General features: G+C 43.2%; 1 long non-coding RNA gene across 1 annotated transcript in view; it reads right to left on the bottom strand.

The window, feature by feature from the left end:
- LOC141096693 (uncharacterized) overlaps positions 1 to 19501 on the bottom strand; it is a 357552-nt gene that overhangs the window by 50884 nt on the left and 287167 nt on the right. The window contains exon 2 of the long non-coding RNA XR_012233753.1: positions 2068 to 2165. This is a non-coding gene — a long non-coding RNA (uncharacterized lncRNA). The remainder of the gene's footprint in view (positions 1 to 2067; positions 2166 to 19501) is intronic.

Genomic DNA, 19501 nt, shown 5'->3' with positions numbered 1-19501 from the left:
TGATCCGTTAAAAAAAGTACATTTTTTTCACAAAAATTTTATCTTAGCCTCAGTTTTTCCATTTTTCACATGGGCAGCAGGATGAAATGGATCCTAAAATTTGTTGGGCAATTTCTCCTGAGCACACCAATACCTCATATGTGGTCATAAACCACTGTTTTGGTGCATGACAGGGCCCGGAAGGGAAGGAGCGCCATTTGACTTTATGAATGGAAAATTAGCTCCAATCGTTAGCGGAAACCATGTCGCGTTTGGAGAGCACTTGTGTACCTAAACATTGGAGCACCCCCACAAGTGACCCCATTTTGGAAACTAGACCCCTGAAGGAACTTATCTAGATGTGTGGAAAGCACTTTGAACCCCCCAAGTGCTTCACAGAAGTTTATTTCGCAGAGCCATGAAAATAAAAAAATCATTTTTTTTCCTCAAAAAAATGATTTTTTAGCCGGCAATTTTTTATTTTCACAAGGGTAACAGGAGAAATAGGACTCCAAAAGTTGCTGTCCAGTTTGTCCTGAGTACGCTGATACCCCATATGTTGGGGTAAACCATTGTTTGGGTGCATGGCAGAGCTCGGAAGGGAGGGACCACTGTTTGACTTTTTGAACGCAAAATTGGCTGGAATCAATGGTAACACCATATCGCGATTGGAGACCCCCTGAGGTGTCTAAATAATGGCAACCCCTCAATTCTAACTCAACCTTAACCCCAACACACCCCTAACCCTAACCAAAACCCTAACCCCAACACATCCCTAACCCTAATCCCAACCCTAACCATAACTTTAACCACAAGCCTAACCCTAATCCCAATCCTAACCCCAACACAACCCTAACTCTAATCTTAACCCCAATTCAAACCCTAACCCTAATTCCAACCCTAACCTTAATTCTAACCCTAATGGAAAAATACAAATAAAAATATTTTCTTTATTTTATTGTTTGTCCCTACCTATGGGGGTGATAAGGGGGGCGGTGATATACTATTATTTTTATTTTGATCACTGTGAGAGTTTATCACAGTGATCAAAATGAATGAATGGAATCTGCTGCTTGCAGATTCGAATGGCGCACTGCTCATGCGCCCGCCATTTTGGAAGATGGCGGCATCCATGCAGGAGGGACAGAGGGATGCCAGGAGTGTCACGGGGACACAGTTTGTACCGGGGGAGGGATGGTGATCAGAGTGTGGGGGGAGCGGAGGGCAGGGGAAGGGGAGGAGCAGATAATGATTGCGGCGGCAGATTGCCACCGTTAATCAGTGGCGGGGGCCGATCGCCCCCGACAGCCGGTGGGAGTGGGGTCTGATTGCTGTCTCCAGCCATGTCCGATGCTACTGCAGTATCGGTCATGGCTGGATTGTAATATTTCTTCAAATTTCATTGATGAAATATTACTATCGCTCTGATTGGCTGTTTCACTTTTAACAGCCAATCAGAGCGATCATAGCCGCGGGGGGGGCAAAGTCTTCCCCACTGGGGTGAAGTACAAAGCCCCCTGTACCTGCGGGTCGGGAGACTTTTCATTGACCCCGGTCACCCGACCCGCAGGGGGGCTATGAATTCATGACACAGCATATGCGTCATTGGTTAGATTGCCACCGACTTTCATGACGCATACAATGTGTCACTGGTCGGGAAGGGGTTAAAAGAATGCATTAATCTTTTGTGAAGTAAAAGGGTTGTTCACTACTTATAACAGCTTTTGAAAGTAGAATGTAGTCTCAATGGTCAAGTTTTCACTAATCAGCAAATTGTGACCTTACACAATGTGAGATATCCTCTGTTTGTGTTCTCCACACCAAAATCTACATTCTGAAACTCAGATTTGAGTTGTAAAACTCTTTTTAATTAATTATGTGATCCAGTTGATGGACCACTACTGATTTGCATTATCCCTTGAAATATACATAATTTTTGTAAACTACTGTTTGAAGCAGAGAGTTATGAGATTTGGTTTGTTTATTTCTTTTTCTGGTAGTGAATAAAATTTTCAGTTTAATGTGCAAGTTGTAATTTAAATTATTATGGTAATAATAATAATAATGTGGCTTCGACTTTTGGCTAACCTGTTAATAATGATGTCAGAGTGCTGCATGAAGATCCTGCCCCTGCAGTCTAGCAGGAGCCTATCAGTTCTTCAATTTGCCATGCGCAGCTGTGAACCCTGGAAAGAAGACAGGAACAGAGGAGCAAGATGAAAATGGGAAGGAAGACAACTTGAAGCTTGCTCTGATAAATGTCCAGCTTGCTTTTCCCAAATCAGCAGGTAATGTATATATTATGGTATTGCTATATATTGCTGTATATACTTTAGTAAAAGCAATCAGACTATCACAGATTCAACTCCTCTAAAGAGACTAACAAGTAGAGTAGAAATAATTTTTTTATAAAAAAATTAGAATCACCCCTTTTCGCCCTATTAAAAATAAAGATATAAAAAATGCCGCAAACATATGTGGTATCGCTAAGTCAATAAAAGTCTGAACTATCAAAATAGAAAATTAATTAACGAGATTATTAAAACCATAAACTAAAAACACCAAAACTATTTTTTGGTCTCTTCAATGTTGTAAAAAAAATTCAGTTTGAAGTGATCACAATGCCATATGTGTTAGGAACGGCGGAACGCACTAAATAAAATAAATAATAAAGTGCGCTCGCCGCTCGGGGTCCACCATGCAGAGGGTGTTATAACTTGCTGCTGAGTAATGGCAGACGTGTTATAAGGCGGTATAATGCACAAGGGGTTAAACGTCACCCAGGTGCGCAGAGCAATCATTGTTTAATCACAGAGATGCCAGTAAGGGTAAACATAAAAAGGCTGAGCCTGTTAGCACCACAGGTCTCAGATAAATGCACACACGGTATCAGGTCACAGGTGCAGGACCAAAGGCAGAAGGAACTGCGTCCGTCTAGACCTACCATGTGTGCAGCGTTGCTACTGCAGGTGCCAAAGAGAGCTGCAACTGCAGCGCAGCGTAGGACACTGCCATGAGACGATAGTGCCATGAGGAGTAGCACAATCGGACGCTAGTGTAGAGGCGCGGTGTGCACAGTGTCCTAAGGCTTGCCACTGACTGGCGCTGACTGCTGAACTAATTCCCTCTGAGCCTTCCAATCCACCACCTTGTGCTCATCAGAGGCAAAGGCCTCAGACTCGTCCGAAGGCAAGTCTGATGTCCCGGTAGGTGACACGGAAAACCGGGACACATGGAAGGTATCAGAGGCGGCAAGATCGCCATGTTTAAGAAGGGACATGTGGGAGACAACGGGAGCGGCAAAACCTCCCGGAGCATAAGTTCATGTGAAACGCCGCGGTGTGTCGGCGGATGTCTCCACTCTCTGTTTAAGAAGGCCAACCCGAGCACATGAGGCGCATGCCTGAATATATTTTTTAATGTCCCGAGCCCTGTGCAGCCACCAATAAGACCCTGCCAGGAGTTTTGTGGTCTGCATGTAGCCACAGTGACCACCCGCCCTGGATGTGAGTGTCCACATGAGAACCTTCGGCCGACGGTGAGGGGGGACAAAGGTCTTGCCCGGCGGCACAGAGTTTGGCCATTGCGGGGCCCCGTTATCCTGGGGAACAGCGTGTTGACAATGGTAACCGCAAATGGAGTTTTGTGCCGGACGCGCCACGAGAACGGCGCGAGACACCTCCATGGGCTCTGGGAGTGGCGTCTCTTGCTCGGGTGGTTCCAGAGGCTCAAAAAAGTTGGGAGCCGAGGTAACCTTCCGTTTGCATTCAGCACGCTCCAGGCCGCGCTCCGAAAAACGGAGATCAATGCGGGTGGAACTGGCAATCAGCTCTTCCATACTTGCAGGAACCCCTCTGGTAGAGAGAGCATTCTTAACATGCTCCGCTAAACCTCTCCAAAACACAGGGATGAGGGCTTTGTCAGACCACTCCAGCTCGGAAGCCAGTGTCCGAAAACAAACGGCATACTTACTAACTAACCGAGAGGGATCCCTGAGTCAAAGCAAGTAGCTGAAGAGAGGTGTCATGTGTGACCCGTGGTCCCAGGAAGACCTGCTTAATAGCTGTTAAAAACTGAGCAGCGGTCCGAAACTCTGGGCCACCACGCTCCCATAGTGGTTTAACCCACTCCAACACCTTGCCCGACAGAAGGGAAACAATAAACCCCACCTTGGCCTGTTCTGTAAGGAATCTCGCAGCCAGTAACTCCAGCTGGATAGAGCACTGGCTGACGAAACCCCTACAGGAGGCGCCATCGCCAGAAAATTTATCGGGCAACGGGAGGTGGGTAACTGTCGGCGAGTGGGAGGACGTGGACATACGTGAAACCGCGTCTGCGATTGCCTGTACAGCAGCTTCAGTGGATTTCGCAGCTGAGATAGCTTCTCAAGAGTAGCCAACCGGCCCTCCAGCTGCCGAATATACTGTAAGAGTTGCTGCTGTTCTACCATCACTAGCCAGACCCTGGCGCTAGTATAATGTTAGGAACGGCGGAACGCACTAAATAAAATAAATAATTAATAAAGTGCATTCGCCGCTTGGGGTCCACCGTGCAGAGGGCGTTATAACTGCTGCTGAGTAATGGCAGACGTGCTATATGGCGGTATAATGCGCACGGGGTTAAACGTCACCCAGGTGCGTAGAGCAATCACTGTTTAATCACAGAGATGCCAGTAAGGGTAAACACAAAAAGGCTGAGCCTGTTAGCGTCACAGGTCTCAGATAAATGCACACACGGTATCAGGTCACAGGTGCAGGCCCCAAGGCAGAAGTCCGTCTAGACCTACTGTGTGTGCGGCGTCGCTACTGCGGGCGCCAAAGAGAGCTGCAACTGCAGCGCTGCGTAGGACACTGCCGCGATACGATAGTGCCGTGATGAGTAGCACAATCGGACGCTAGTGTAGAGGCGTGGTGTGCACAGTGGCCTAAGGCTTGCCACTGACTGGCGCTGACTGCTGAACTAATTCCCTATCCACATGCATAATATTAGAGGGAAGGGGTTTCAAATGAGTCAGTCACCAGAATCATACATCCGTCACCATTCACACATCTAGCAAGTAATGTCTATACTAGCACATGGCCGAACGGTCATGCGCGCTTTTTATAGCCATGCGGGACCTTCCAGATCTCCGAAATGGACCAATGAGATCTGGAGCAGGACCTGGACACATGACTCCCGATCTCCATTGGGAGATCGTCTCATGAGCATCCCCAGTATGAGCACAGAGGAACCTAGTCTCTGGAGCGGTCTGCTGCAAAGTAATCTTCTCTGCAGTATATAGACAGCAGGAGACCGCAGAATGTGAGGCTCTGGATTCCTGCAGAGCAGACGCAGAAACCTGACGCCTAACAATATGTATTCCAAAATAGTAAGGCTCTGTGCACACGGTGTGGTTTCTACTGCGGATCCGCAGCGGATTTGCTGCTGCGGATCTGCAGCAGAACCGCAGGTGATGTACAGTACCATTTTAGCCTATGAAAAAAAAACCGCTGTGCACATGCTGCGGGTTTTTCCGCGTGGTTTTTGCGTGGAAAAAAAAAGCAGCATGTGACTTCTTTTATGCGGTTTTGCTGCAGTTTTCCACCTGCTCCATTCTACAAATCCGCAGGTGGAAAACCGCAGTGGAAAACCGCACAAAAATGGCAGTAAAACCACAAAAAAAAGGAAGAAATCCGCAGGAAAAATGCAGGCCATTTGACCGGCAGATTTCGTAAAATCAGCGTGGAAAAATCCGCGGGAGGATCCGCACCGTGTGCACATAGCCTAACAGTCAAAATTTCAGCTCACCTAGCAAAAAATAAAAATTACCGGTCTTGTAAAATGGAGACACAATTAAAAAGAATGTATTTACAAACTTCCAATTTTTGGCACCACTAAAATAGTTAAAAATCACCTTAATAGTATTGACAACTAAAATCATATCACCAGGTCACTTTTACCACACAATATAAGCAGCTGAAAGAATTTCCTCAAAAAACAATGTCAGAATTGCAGTTTTTTATGCAATTTCTTCACACTTGGATTAGCTCTGTGAGTGCAGCTCTTGCATTCTGCTTCTAGCTCCACCGTTGCATATTTTAACAGCTTCTAGCAGCACCCTCAAGTGAACCGTTATCAGATACTAGAAGCTGTGAGACAGCTGATGGCATCTTGTTTCACAGTTAGAAGTTACATTGTAGGGAATAGAAGCAGAGTGCCAACACTGCACTCGCCTCTCATGCAGCTTCTACGTTCGAACCAGGACCTCCTCTGAAGGCAGCGATACATAAAACTATAATAAGTAACTGCAACACTGTCTTCTGATGACATCCCATTCCAGGAGGGTCATTAGATGCGGCAGGAAAATTATCGCTGCCCTAGCCTCCTGTGACATCCCATTTGAGACTCCTCGCAAGCAAAATATCACAGAAAGTGAAGTAAAAAATACATGTACAGATTAGAAAGGGAGAACCTAATAAAGCTAATTACAAAAGTGGCTAGGTTGTAAAAATAGATATTTGGGCACAACATTTTAAGTACTATAAAACCCCATTAAAATAACTTTTTCCAACCTTCATCTTCACTGCCCCATTGAATAAGTTTGGTTCGAGTGCTGTTAGTTTTTCGAATGGATAGCACATGGACAGAAAATATGGTTGTGTGAAGAGAGAGAGGACCCGGATAAACATAAGAGCTTACAATCTACAGTACAGAGAGAGACATATAGAGTGAGAGGATTCCGCTGACCATAAGAGATTACACTCTGCAGAAGAGAGAGACAACCCTGTTGATCAAAAGAGCTTACACTCTACAGGAGAGAGAGAGAGAACCTCGCTGACCACAAGAGCTTACACTATACACGAGAGAGAGAGAGGACCTCACTGACCATAAGAGCTTACACTCTACAGGAGATAGAGGACCCTGCTAACCATAAGAGCTTACACTCTACAGAAGAGATAGATGACCCCAGTGACCATAAGAGCTTACACTCTACAGGAGAGAGAGGACCTCACTGACCATAAGAGCTTACACTCTACAGGAGAGAGAAGACCTCGCTGACCATACGAGCTTACACTCTACAGGAGAGAGAGAGCCCAACTGACCATAAGAGCTTACACTCTACAGGAGAGATAGGACCCTGCTGACCATAAGAGCTTACACTCTACAGGAGAGAGAGGACCCTGCTGACCATAAGAGCTTACACTCTACAGGAGAGAGAAGACCTCGCTGACCATACGAGCTTACACTCTACAGGAGAGAGAGAGCCCAACTGACCATAAGAGCTTACACTCTACAGGAGAGATAGGACCCTGCTGACCATAAGAGCTTACACTCTACAGGAGAGAGAGGACCCTGCTGACCATAAGAGCTTACACTCTACAGGAGAGAGAAGACCTCGCTGACCATACGAGCTTACACTCTACAGGAGAGAGAGAGCCCAACTGACCATAAGAGCTTACACTCTACAGGAGAGAGAGGACCCCAATGACCATAAGAGCTTACACTCTACAGGAGAGAGAGGACCTCGCTGACCATAAGAGCTTACACTCTACAGGAGAGAGAGGACCTCGCTGACTATAAGAGCTTACACTCTACAGGAGAGAGAGAGGACCCCGCTGACCATAAGAGCTTACACTCTACAGGAGAGAGAGGACCCCGCTGACCATAAGAGCTTACACTCTACAGGAGAGAGAGGACCTCGCTGACTATAAGAGCTTACACTCTACAGGAGAGAGAGAGGACCCCGCTGACCATAAGAGCTTACACTCTACAGGAGAGAGAGGACCCCGCTGACCATAAGAGCTTACACTCTACAGGAGAGAGAGGACCCGCTGACCATAAGAGCTTACACTCTACAGGAGAGAGAGGACCCCACTGACCATAAGAGCTTACAATCTACAGGAGAGAGAGGACCTCGCTGACCATAAGAGCTTACACTCTACAGGAGAGAGAGGACCCCGCTGACCATAACAGCTTACACTCTACAGGAGAGAGAGGACCCCGCTGACCATAAGAGCTTACAGTCTACAGGAGAGACTTACACAGTCTGGGAACTGCTGATCTGTGATGGTTGAGGTACTGATCACCACTGCCCAAGGTATGATAATCAGCTAGATTTCATAGCTTCAGGGCATTATGGGGAGGCCCTTGTGGCAATACAATATGATCTTTGCCCATTCTCTGATGCTTCAGCAGTGTGGGAAACGGTGCTGAGCATGTTTTTTTTTTCTCTTTTCAAACTGCAAATTGAATTTCAAAATGGTTGAAATTGTATGAGACTGCAAATTTAACAAAATTCGACTCGAACTTGAATCTCCATGAATCGATCCACTCATGTATAATTAACTCTTAATACATGATATTATTAAATATAAACTAACACTATGTAAAATATACCCTCTTTGTAAACTATTGTTTGCACAAGATAGGAACAAGATATAATTTATAGAACTGTGATGATATTATTAATAATAACAATAACAACAATATTTTCATGCTACTGTAAAAGATGCAATATTAATTTATATTATAGTGACCATGTTTAAGGCATCATCACTGGCTGAAATAATCTCTGCTCTTGCTTAACATGCAGAAACAGCGCCAGCATTTGCGACTTGTTTGTGGGAAAAATCACCAGTGTCGTTACTCAATAGCAAATAATGTCCTGAGTGCTCTTATGATTGCAGCCTGAAAATCCAGTGCCACTTCGGTGCTGAAGTGAAATGAACCCAGTTATGTTTTGTTATTATAGTGTCACATTATTTCAAGTGATTTCTTTTTAATATAAATGAATTTGTTTGCCATGTAGCAACCGAGTACTTTACTGATTTTACCAATAAATGTTTTACATGTTGTGAAATAACTTAACTGCTAGGCTGCGTTCACACGTCGCGCTTTTTTGCGTTTTCGCAGCGTTTTTTAATGCAAGATTTTGCCGCAAAAAGGCAAAAAAACAGCATCCCATGCAATCCTATGGGATTCCGCAATGCTGTGCTAATGCTGCGGATTTTCCCGCAGCGGAATCGCATCGTGGAAAAATACGGAGCATGCTCATTATTTTGCGGAATCGCGGCGCTCCCGCACCCATAGGATTGCACTGTTCTGCTTACTTCCCGCATGTGGCTGTGCCAACCATGTGAAAAGTAAGCAGAACAGTTGTGGATGGTACCCAGGGTCTGGAGGAGAGGAGACTGTCTTCCAGGCTCTGGGTACCATATCCCTGTAAAAAATAGAATAAAAAATGGTGTTATATTCACCTTCCGGCGTCCCGCGCAGCCTTCCCGGGCCTCAGCGACTCTTCCGTTTCCAATAATGCCTTGCGAGACCTTTGATGACGTAGCGGTCTCACGATAATGTAGCAGTCCCTATTCCTCGCGAGACCGCGACGTCCTGAAAGGTCTCGCAAGGCATTACTGGGAACGGAAGCATCGCTGAGGCCCGGGAAGGCTGCGTGGGATGCCGGAAGGTGAATATAACACCATTTTTTTTTATTATTTTTAACATTATATCTTTTACTATTGATGCTGCATAGGCAGCCTCAATAGTAAAAAGTTGGTCACACTCATCAAACACTATGTCAAACACTCGTCAAACACTATTACTCTTGCGGTAACTTCCGCGAGAGTTCAGCTACGTGTGCACATAGCCTGACTCTACTGGGCACATCAAACTTTTCTGAAATGTTTAATGCTTCTATTGAATTTAATGTGTTATTAAATTGATATTCTGGTTTCTAGAAAAATAAAATGGTCACTGAGTTTTTTGACAACTTAAGCTCATTTGATTGATAATTTGGAAATCTTCAGATCATTTTAGTTAACATAATAATGAAAAAAAACTTGCTGTCCACTTCGGATTGACAAGTGAAATTTCTCCAGCAAAGGAGAATTCAAGAGAGATTATAGGAAGTGGAGGCAGCTCTTTTTCGCTCTGCTCCTGTTCTCCTGTCTGTCACGCTGCACATGTATAAAAAGGAGGTGGGATTTTAGTTAGGAGCAGGCAAGTTATTATTATTATTTATTTATGTAGCGCCATTAATTCCATGGTGCTCTACATGAGAAGGGGGGTTACATACAAAGTTATAGATATCATTAACAGTAAACAAATTTACGATGACAGACTGGTACAGAGGGGAGAGGACCCTGTCCTTGAAGACTTATATTCTATGGGATAGTGGGGAAGAGACAGAAGGTCGGGGTGCAGCAGCTCTGGTGGTGATGAGGCGGCAGCTCAGGTGATGGTGATGCGGCAGAATGGTTATTGCAGGCTGTAAGCTTTCCTGAAAAGATGGGTTTTCAGGTTCCGTTTGAAGGATCCGAGGGTGGTGGATAATCGGACATGTTGAGGTATGGCATTCCAGAGGATAGGGGATATTCGGGAGAAATCTTGGAGGCAGTTGTGTGAGGAACGAATAAGTGTGGAGGAGAGTAGGAGGTCTTGGGAGGATCGAGGATTACGTAGGGAAGAAATTGGACAATGCATGTTGGGATGAGCAGGAAATGAAGTTCTTGCATCTGTAATGAAGGTAGAATGCTGATGAAGAATTACCACCAACTCAAAAAGCATTAAAGTCATGCTATCAGCCTGTAAATAATTAAAAAAGTATACACCTTATTAGGTATTTTATCTCATGGTTGAATAAGACAATCACTTTTCAATGTAGTGTGGAATGGCTACTTCCAAGGAGGCTGACTGGGTTCCCAAGGTTCTAGTCTTAGAAGGATGAGGTATCATTGTCTACAGGATGGTGAATGGCTAATTTCAAAATTCACAAGTCAGTAATTACTATATAGTCAACTATACATAGGCCAGAAATAATCTTGTAGCGCAAAAAAAAAATTGGAGAAACTGTCCACCAATAACCATAGAATGACTTCAAATTATCTTTAAATTCCATAGGCAATTAATTATTCCTGATATTACACACCTTATCTAATTTACTGCAGAACCTTATATAAGTTATTATGGGAAGATTTGTACATGTTAAAGGGAACCTGTCACGTGAAAAAATGCAATTAACCTGCAGATATGGAGTTAATCTGCATTAATAGTGTTCTAAAACTGCCTGACGCTCGCACTTTGAAATCCACTGCCTGGAGGAAATTATCTTTCCTCTTCCCAGTAGCATTTGGGTTTTAGTCATAGGAGGCGGCGCAGGTGGAGGTGTAGTCACCATTCTGTGTATTGTGAGCGGTGGCTGTAACCGTGCCCCTGGCACTGACTGAGCAGCTTAGCACTAGGACTGGCTGTCAGTCTGTGCCAAGGGGCTCACCACCGCTCTCTAAGCACAGAATAGTGACAGGATCTGCACCGGCGCTAACTCTGTAACTGACACCCAAATGCTGCCAGGGGGGCAATAAAGTTCATTTCATCCCAGCAGCTGGGTTCAAATTGCGGGCACTGGACAGATTCAGAAAGCTATTAACCTGCAGATTAACCCCACACCTGCAGCTTAACAGCATTTGTTTTTCACATGACAGGTTACCTATAAGGAATGACATAAAACACTGTCAAAATAAAAAGTGGATGGTCAGAAACTGTAAAGATGTAGTTGAGGAGAGATGGCCTTGTAAAGCAGCAGTAACCAAGCACTGAAAGAGGCAAATGCCTAACCATGGCTGCAAAATGTACTCTTAGGCTGTGTTCACACGTAGTGTTTTCTTTTGCATTTTCGCTACATTTTTAAATGTGCGATTTTGCCGCGAAAACGCCAAAAAAAGCATCCCATTCAATCCTATGGCATTCCGCACATGCTGTGCTAATGCTGCATATTTATCCGTGGCGGAATTGCATCGCGGAAAAAATGTAGCATGTTTAATCTTTGTGTGGAATCGCGGGAAAATCCGCACACATAGGAATGCATTGTTGCTCTAACTTTCCGGATGTGGCTATGCCCACCATGTAAAAAGTAACATAGTAACATAGTTATTAAGGTTGAAGGGAGACTTTAAGTCCATCTAGTTCAACCCATATCCTATCCTAACTTGCCCTAACATGTTGATCCAGAGGAAGGCAAAAAAAACCCATGTGGCAACAGTAAGCTTCACATTGGGGAAAAAAATTCTTTCCCGACTCCACATACGGCAATCAGACTAGCACCCTGGATCAACGCAATATTAAGGAGACTAGTGTATATACCCTGTAATATTATACTTTTCAAGAAAGGCATCCAGTCCCTTCTTAAATTTTAGTAGTGAATCACTCATTACAACATCATATGGCAGAGAGTTCCATAGTCTCACTGCTCTTACAGTAAAGAATCCGCGTCTGTAAGTATGCTTAAACCTTCTTTCCTCCAGACGTAGAGGATGCCCCCTTGTCCCCGTCACAGGTCTAAGAGTAAAAAGATCATTAGAAAGGTCTTTGTATTGTCCCCACATATATTTATACATTGTAATAAGATCACCCCTAAGCCTTCGATTCTCCAAACTAAATAACCCCAAGTGTAATAACCTGTCTTGGTATTGCAGACCCCCTAGTTCCCTAATAACCTTGGTCGCTATTCTCTGCACCCGCTCCAGTTCAGCTATGTCTTTCTTATACACCAGAGACCAGAACTGTACACAGTATTCTAAGTGTGGTCGCACTAGTGACTTATATAGAGGTAAAATTATGTTCTCCTCATGAGCATCTATGCCTCTTTTAATGCATCCCATTATTTTATTTGCCTTTGCAGCAGCTGCTTGACTCTGGCCACTAAATGTGAGTTTGTCGTCCACCCATACACCCAGGTCTTTTTCAGTGACTGTTTTGCCCAGTGTTTTACAATTAAGCACATAATTATACAACTTGTTCGTTCTACCCAAGTGCATGACCTTACATTTATCCCCATTAAAGCTCATTTGCCATTTATCAGCCCAAGCTTCTAGTTTACATAAATCCTCCTGTAATATAAAATTGTCCTCCTCTGTATTAATTACCCTGCAGAGTTTAGTGTCATCTGCAAATATTGAAATTCTACTCTCTATGCCCCCTACAAGGTCATTAATAAATATGTTAAAAAGAAGCGGGCCTAAAACTGACCCCTGTGGTACCCCACTGCTAACCGTGACCCAGTCCGAGTGTGCTCCATTAATAACCACCCTTTGTTTCCTATCCCTGAGCCAGCTCTTAACCCACCTACACATATTTTCCCCTATCCCCATTGTTCTCATTTTATGTATCAACCTTTTGTGTGGCACCGTATCAAAAGCTGTAAGTGGAACATTTGCGGATAGTACCCACGGTCTGGAGGAGAGGAGATTCTCCTCCAGGCTCTGGGTACCATATCCCTGTTAAAAATAGAATTAAAATAAAAAATCATCATATTCTCACCGTCCGGCGTCCCGCGCAGCGTCCCCAGGCCACAGCGATGCTCCCGACAAGTCCCGTTCCCAGGGATGCCTTGTGACAATGACCTTTGATGACATCGCTGTCTCTCGAGACCGCGACGTCATCAAAGGTCATTGTCGCAAGGCATCCCTGGGAACTGGACTTGCCAGGAGCATCGCAAGGATCGGGAACGCTGTGAGGGACACCGGAAGGTGAGAATAGCACAATTTTTTATTTTTTTATTTTTAACATTATATCTTTTTACTACTGATGCCGCATAGGCAGCCTCAATAGTAAAAAGTTGGTCACACTCGTCAACACTATGTCTGACAAGTGTGACCAACCTGTCAATCAGTTTTCCAAGCGAGGCTACAGATCGCTTGGAAAATGCTAGCATTTTGCAAGCTAATCAGTGATCATGCTTGCAAAACGCTAGTTTTTCCACGGGAAATAGGCGGGAATTTAAAATGCGGATTTCTCACATATTTCCCGCAGAATGGAATTCTGGAATTCCCGTGGAAATTTCCGCGGGAATTCCACATGTGTGCACATAGGCTTAGGGTGCGTTCACATTTTTCATTGGGTGTCTGTTGGGTGAGTACTATCATGTATACATTATATATCTGATGTGCCTTGCTATTCAACATAAGGGGATTCTCGTACCCTCTTAAATAATGATGTATGCTTATTATATGTACTCAGTAATGTGATACATCTTCTTACTACTATTTTTATTATTGTGGGTGTTACTCTTTGATGCTTTCTTTATTGTACTAGGATGGTGATTTTGTTGGACTATTTCCTTTGGAGATTTTCTCTATACTTAATATATTATTTTCCTGCGTCACCTCACAATATTGCATCTCTTTATTTTCAGGGTACCCACAATATTATTGGGAGTTCTCACCCGCCTGGCTTTCTCTTGTGTGTCTGAAACTTTTGAAACTTTTTTACCTTTTTGTGTGTATTTGGTATTTAATAATAACATTTCTATATGTGCTTTTTTAAATTTTGTCCTTGTATATTTTTTTCTTCGGTATTGCTTCCAAATTTCGTTTAGGCACCCGTTTAGTGACTGCGTTTGGGCTTACATCCAAACCTTCCCACGAATCGGGATTCAAACGTATGTGCCATAAACTATAATGGTGCTAAATGAGCGATCATGCGCTCTGTCATTCATCAATTTTGGGCATATACGCCTACTGGAGGCGGACACTCAGACATAGTAGACTCCGTCTGGGTGTCGGCCTCCAGTAGGCGTATATGCCTGAAAATGATGCATGCTCGCTCTGTCGCTCTGTTGACAGCATTATAGTCTATAGCTCTGTCAGTACATATGTCCAAATCCCGTTCTTGTGGGGGGTTCTTACGCAAGCCCCAACTGGTGCCTACAACGTGAATGCACCCTTATCGGCATTTATAGTCCTTTTCAAAAATCTTTTAGATGGTTGTGTGCATGTCTCATGACCGTAACGTCTCTGAGAAAATTATTAATCTGCAGAAGGAAATAATCATCAAAGGTAAAAATTGTGATATTTTGTTTCCTGTTTTAAATGTAAATGGGTGGAAATGATATAAAACCATTAATGTGATATATTTCTCAAGCAAATAACAAATTAAATGTTTCAGGAGTCCAATAAAATATATACTTTGTCATTGTTTGAGATTTTCTTTAAAGCAGAGGCCAAAGTAAGATGTCAGATTTTCGAGAATACCAATAAAGTGAAGATTGACATTCACCAGATCAGGCTATAAATACCACACAAAAAGAATGAACTGCTATTGTAACTATAGTCCTACCACATACCAGTCTATACCTCCTACCAGAGAAAAGAAACATGACTGCCCAGCTACTTCAAGGAAAGATTAACAGCTCAGCCCTTAAATAATTCTATTTCACTTTGAAATATTCATTTATTTACATATATACAAAACACATATTGCTGATATATGGCACGTCCCCTAACCTGGGGGTCTCCTGTGACATAACGGTTAGTATATGGGTCAAGTTTATGAATTAAATTACGTGTAAATAAATTCTTCCTATCTGGCACACAGCGGTCTACCCAATGTCTGCTAATCTAGCGTGGGCATACTCTAGTTCTGGATCAGACAGAAATTACTCTGTCTGTGATACCCTAATTTTTGCCATAAGTTTGGTGAGTGATTGCAAAAGTTAGTATGGTCTCCAAAAAGGGGAACAGTTTAGACTACATTTTTTATGTGAAACAGGTAAATCCCATTACAGTTGCATATTTCAGTTTTCATTCCTGCATAGTTCAAGTGTCCCACTTTTTAAGAGGTGTACACTTTTTAATCAATTTGGAACATAACACTGTTATTGCCTCCTTTAGATAGACTGGTGTGAGCCATCTTGTTTTGTTGTACTGAGTTTTGCCAAGTGTAGAGATTGAGGAGGCAGTGTATGAAGCAGTGAGTCTAAGGTTGCAGTCACACTAGCATATAAAAAATAGGTCAAATGTTGATACAGAAAATTAGGATGAGTGTCATGCGATTACAATGCAATTTTTCTCAACTAGCAACCTTATGACATCTATATTACACGTGTATGCAATCCTTATGCAATGTGTATTTAACATAATCTTTTACATACTGCAATCTCTATGTAATTTAAAGTTAGTTATGTAATTAATAAAGAAATGTTCTATACATATATAGATGGATAGTTAGATATATCAAGACAGAGATAAAGAGCGATAAATAGCTGTCAGATATTTACTAAGGTCTATGGAGTGTATCCAGCAGCTTTTTAGGAATAAATGTTAAAAAAATGGCCTCCGATGTTTAATAACCAGCTAAGAGAAAGCAGTTACTTGTGAGCTGGTCTTATTAGTCTGGGAAGGGGACAATAACCATGGAGATTCCCAGCCAATTAATATCAGCTCACAGATGTCTGTTAGCCTTTGCTGGTTATTAAAAGAGGGGACCCGAAAAAAACAACATGGGGTCCCCCTATTTTTAATAACCAGCTGCAGGCTAAGCAGACAGCTGCAGGCTCGTATTAATTGGCTGGGAAAATTCATGGATATTGATCCCTTCACAGCCTATTAAGACCAGCTCTCAGCTACCCCAGAAATGGCACATTCATGAGATGCGCCAATTCTAGAGCTCAACCTCGGCTCTTCCTGATTGTCCTGGTGTATTGGCAATTGAGGTAATGGTTTTAGGGTTGATGCCAGTTCTGTAATGTCCACTGCCATTGGGTCCAGGGGTTAGTAATCAAGAGGCGTCTATCAGACACCCCCATTGCTAACCCCATAATCAAAAGAAAGAAACTCACACACACAATATTTCTTTCTTTGTAAAAAAAGTATTCCCCAACAATTTGCCCCTTTTCCCTCATTTAGTACAAAAAAGTAATCCACATGGGTATGCTGTAATTCATATGGAAGTCCCGCTATGATCCTCGCCTTGTCAAAGCATGAGAACCGGCATTGGCTGCTCTAGTCTCTGGTTCTCATGATGTGAAGAGTGGTGATGTAAGTAAATAAGGTTACCGTAGGTCACAGTATCTGAACTGCAGTAACCTTACTGACTTCACCGTTTGTCACAGCACTAGGTTCTCAAACTGCATTTATGGGGTGGCTAACGGCTGTTATTAGTAGTCTTGGAAGGGACTAATATCCATGTTCCTTGCAAGCATAATAATACCAGCCTGCAGCTGTCTGCTTAGCCTTTGCTGGTTATTAAAAATAGGGTTGACCCCACATCATTTTTTTTTTGGGGGGCCCTCTTTTTAGTGACCAGTAAAGGCTAAGCACACAGCTGTAAGCTGATATTAATAGGCAGGGAAGCTCCATGGTTATTTGCCCATTCCCAAACTAATAAGACCAGCTCACTGCTATTTACTTTCCCTTAACTGGTTTTTAAAAATAGGTGGGACTCAACACCATTTTTTGTACACTTATTCCTAAAAAGCTGGCTGATTATATCCACACAGCTTATTAAATATCTGTCAGCTATCTATCTCTTTACCTATGTATCTATCTATCAAACTATATATCTATCTACTATAGATAGAAGAAGAGGACTCACAGCAACACCCAGAAGTGACAACAAAAGTACAGCCAAGAAGCAAAGAAGAGTGGTAGTGGTGGGAGACTCAATACTGAGAGGCACAAAAGCAGCCATCTGCAGACCGGACATAACCAAAAGAGAAGTATGCTGCCTCCCAAGTGCGAAGATCAAGGATGTGACCGACAGGATAACAAAGCTCTTCAGTTCCAAGAATGTCCACCCATTTCTTCTGATACATGTTGGCACCAATGGCACGACAAGGAAAGACCTACCGACAACCTGCAAGGACTTTGAAGAATTGGGCAAGAAAGTAAAGGAACTGGATGCATAAGTAGTTTTTTCTTCTATCCTTCCAGTAGACGGGCATGGCACCAGGAGATGGAACAGTATCCTTGATGCAAACAACTGGCTAAGATGATGGTGCAGTCAACAAGTATTCAGATTCCTGGACCACCGTGTGAATTACCTGTGTGATGGACTCCTCGCCAGAAAATACACTGATGAATACTGATGAAGGATATGAGGTGTGCCAAAGAAGACCCAAGACAACATACTCAGAAGTCAGGTAAGAACATTTCTAAATCAATCTACAGGGAGAAGATTAGAACAAAACAAACTCCTCTAACCTGCATGCTCACAAATGCCAGAAGCCTGACAAGCAAGATAGAAGAACTAGAAGCAGAAATATCTACAGGTAACTATGACATAGTGGGAATAACCAAGACGGTTAGATGGTAAGATGAAAGCTATGACTGGGCAGCTATCTTAAAGTCTGTTTAGAAAGGATCGTAAAAATCAGAGAGGAGGAGGGGTTTGTCTTTATGTAAAGTCTTGTCTAAAGTCCAGCAAGGGAGGATATTAGTGAAGGGAATGAGGATGTCGAGTCCATATGGATCGAAATACATGGAGGGAAAAATAGTAACAAAATTCTCATTGGGATCTGTTGCAACCCAGAAAATATAACAGAAATCATGGAAAGTCTACTACTAAGGCAGATAGATGAAGCTGCAACCCATAATGAGGTCCTTGTTAGGGGAGACTTTAACTACCCAGATATTAACTGGGAAACAGAGACCTGCAAAACCCATAAAGACAATAGGTTTCTGCTAATAACCAAGAAAAATTTTCTTTTACAATTGGTGCAGAATCCAACCAGAGGAGCAGCACTTTTAGACCTAATATTATCTAATAGACCTGACAGAATAACAAATCTGCAGGTCGTCGGGCATCTAGGAAATAGTGACCACAATATTGTACAGTTTCACTTGTCTTTCGTTAGGGAGACTTTTCAGGGAATCACAAAAACACTGAACTTAATCAGCTCAATGCCGACTTTTATTTCCCATTGACTTGCATTGGGGTCGGGTTTTTGGACGAAACTCCGACTTTTTTTGCCCTAGTCGGACCATTTCATCTGAAACAAATTTTGTTTCATGAAACCCGATCCGACCAAAGTCGCTCAACTCTACGTGCCACACAAGAGGTTGGTACACAAAATGAGAATGCTGGGTCTGGGGGAAAATGTGTGTAAAAGGGCAAGTAACTGGCTTACTGATAGAAAGCAGAGGGTGGTTATAAATGGTATATTCACTAAATGGGTCGCTGTGACCAGTGCGGTACCGCAGGGGTCGGTATCAGGACCAATTCTCTTCAACATATTTATTAACGATCTGGTAGAAGGTTTACATAGTAAAATATCGATATTTGCAGATGATATAACACTATGTAAAGCAGTCAGTACAAGAGATGATAGTATTCTGCTACAGATGAATCTGGGAAGGTTGGAAACCTGGGCCGAAAGGTGGCAGATATGGTTTAACAATGATAAATGTAAGGTTATACACATGGGAAGAAGGAATCAATATCACCATTACACATTGAACAGGAAACCACTGAGTAAATCTGACATGGAGAAGGACTTGGGGATCCTAGATTATGATAAACTTACCTGGAGCAGCCAGTGCCAGGCAGCGGCTGCCAAGGCAAACGGGATCATGGGGTGCAGTAAAGGGGGCCTGGATACACATGATGAATCGCATTATACTGCCTCTGTACAAATCTCTGGTTAGACCGCACATGGAGTACTGTGTACAGTTTTGGGCACGGGTGCTCAGGAAGGATATAATGGAACTAGAGAGAGTACAAAGGAGGGCAACAAAATTAATAAAGGGGATAGGGGAACTACAATACCCAG

Source organism: Dendrobates tinctorius, unplaced genomic scaffold (genome assembly GCF_039654945.1).
Source record: "Dendrobates tinctorius isolate UK_male_01 unplaced genomic scaffold, ASM3965494v1 ptg000078l, whole genome shotgun sequence".
NCBI classification, from domain to species: domain Eukaryota; kingdom Metazoa; phylum Chordata; class Amphibia; order Anura; family Dendrobatidae; genus Dendrobates; species Dendrobates tinctorius.
Note: the sequence above shows the minus strand (reverse complement) of the source record. Positions and strands in the feature narration are given on the sequence as shown.